Source organism: Oncorhynchus mykiss, chromosome Y, assembly GCF_013265735.2.
Source record: "Oncorhynchus mykiss isolate Arlee chromosome Y, USDA_OmykA_1.1, whole genome shotgun sequence".
Classification (NCBI taxonomy): domain Eukaryota; kingdom Metazoa; phylum Chordata; class Actinopteri; order Salmoniformes; family Salmonidae; genus Oncorhynchus; species Oncorhynchus mykiss.
Window position 1 is genome coordinate 40,240,213 of NC_048593.1, and position 2,500 is coordinate 40,242,712.

General features: G+C 45.6%; 1 protein-coding gene across 2 annotated transcripts in view; it reads left to right on the plus strand.

Moving 5' to 3' along the window:
• The window catches only part of LOC110509475 (neurobeachin), a 242,844-nt gene that overhangs the window by 223,081 nt on the left and 17,263 nt on the right, over nt 1-2,500 (plus strand). The window lies entirely within an intron of this gene.

Consider the following 2,500-nt stretch of genomic DNA (forward strand, 5'->3'; position numbering starts at 1 on the left):
TTTCACCCCTTCTTCTAAGCCAGGGGTATTTAAACCCTAGGAGGTAACATGTTTCACCCCTTCTTCTACACCAGGGGTATTTAAACCCTAGGAGGTAACATGTTTCACCCCTTCTACTACACCAGGGGGTATTTAAACCCTAGGAGGTAACATGTTTCACCCCTTCTTCTACACCAGGGGTATTTAAACCCTAGGAGGTAACATGTTTCACCCCTTCTTCTACACCAGGGGTATTTAAACCCTAGGAGGTAACATGTTTCACCCCTTCCACTACACCAGGGGTATTTAAACCCTAGGAGGTAACATGTTTCACCCCTTCTACTACACCAGGGGTATTTAAACCCTAGGAGGTAACATGTTTCACCCCTTCTACTACACCAGGGGTATTTAAACCCTAGGAGGTAACATGTTTCACCCCTTCTACTACACCAGGGGTATTTAAACCCTAGGAGGTAACATGTTTCACCCCTTCCACTACACCAGGGGTATTTAAACCCTAGGAGTTAACATGTTTCACCCCTTCTTCTACACCAGGGGTATTTAAACCTTAGGAGGTAACATGTTTCACCCCTTCTACTACACCAGGGGTATTTAAACCCTAGGAGGTAACATGTTTCACCCCTTCTTCTACACCAGGGGTATTTAAACCCTAGGAGGTAACATGTTTCACCCCTTCTACTACACCGGGGGGTATTTAAACCCTAGGAGGTAACATGTTTCACCCCTTCTACTACACCAGGGGTATTTAAACCCTAGGAGGTAACATGTTTCACCCCTTCCACTACACCAGGGGTATTTAAACCCTAGGAGGTAACATGTTTCACCCCTTCTTCTACACCAGGGGTATTTAAACCCTAGGAGGTAACATGTTTCACCCCTTCTACTACACCGGGGGGTATTTAAACCCTAGGAGGTAACATGTTTCACCCCTTCTACTACACCAGGGGTATTTAAACCCTAGGAGGTAACATGTTTCACCCCTTCTACTACACCAGGGGTATTTAAACCCTAGGAGGTAACATGTTTCACCCCTTCTACTACACCAGGGGTATTTAAACCCTAGGAGGTAACATGTTTCACCCCTTCCACTACACCATGGGTATTTAAACCCTAGGAGGTAACATGTTTCACCCCTTCTACTACACTAGGGGTATTTAAACCCTAGGAGGTAACATGTTTCACCCCTTCCACTACACCAGGGGTATTTAAACCCTAGGAGGTAACATGTTTCACCCCTTCTACTACACCGGGGGTATTTAAACCCTAGGAGGTAACATGTTTCACCCCTTCTACTACACCGGGGGGTATTTAAACCCTAGGAGGTAACATGTTTCACCCCTTCTTCTACACCAGGGGTATTTAAACCCTAGGAGGTAACATGTTTCACCCCTTCTACTACACCAGGGGTATTTAAACCCTAGGAGGTAACATGTTTCACCCCTTCTACTACACCAGGGGTATTTAAACCCTAGGAGGTAACATGTTTCACCCCTTCTTCTACACCAGGGGTATTTAAACCCTAGGAGGTAACATGTTTCACCCCTTCTACTACACCAGGGGGTATTTAAACCCTAGGAGGTAACATGTTTCACCCCTTCTTCTACACCAGGGGTATTTAAACCCTAGGAGGTAACATGTTTCACCCCTTCTTCTACACCAGGGGTATTTAAACCCTAGGAGGTAACATGTTTCACCCCTTCCACTACACCAGGGGTATTTAAACCCTAGGAGGTAACATGTTTCACCCCTTCTACTACACCAGGGGTATTTAAACCCTAGGAGGTAACATGTTTCACCCCTTCTACTACACCAGGGGTATTTAAACCCTAGGAGGTAACATGTTTCACCCCTTCTACTACACCAGGGGTATTTAAACCCTAGGAGGTAACATGTTTCACCCCTTCCACTACACCAGGGGTATTTAAACCCTAGGAGGTAACATGTTTCACCCCTTCTTCTACACCAGGGGTATTTAAACCTTAGGAGGTAACATGTTTCACCCCTTCTACTACACCAGGGGTATTTAAACCCTAGGAGGTAACATGTTTCACCCCTTCTTCTACACCAGGGGTATTTAAACCCTAGGAGGTAACATGTTTCACCCCTTCTACTACACCGGGGGGTATTTAAACCCTAGGAGGTAACATGTTTCACCCCTTCTACTACACCAGGGGTATTTAAACCCTAGGAGGTAACATGTTTCACCCCTTCCACTACACCAGGGGTATTTAAACCCTAGGAGGTAACATGTTTCACCCCTTCTTCTACACCAGGGGTATTTAAACCCTAGGAGGTAACATGTTTCACCCCTTCTACTACACCGGGGGGTATTTAAACCCTAGGAGGTAACATGTTTCACCCCTTCTACTACACCAGGGGTATTTAAACCCTAGGAGGTAACATGTTTCACCCCTTCTACTACACCAGGGGTATTTAAACCCTAGGAGGTAACATGTTTCACCCCTTCTACTACACCAGGGGTATTTAAACCCTAGGAGGT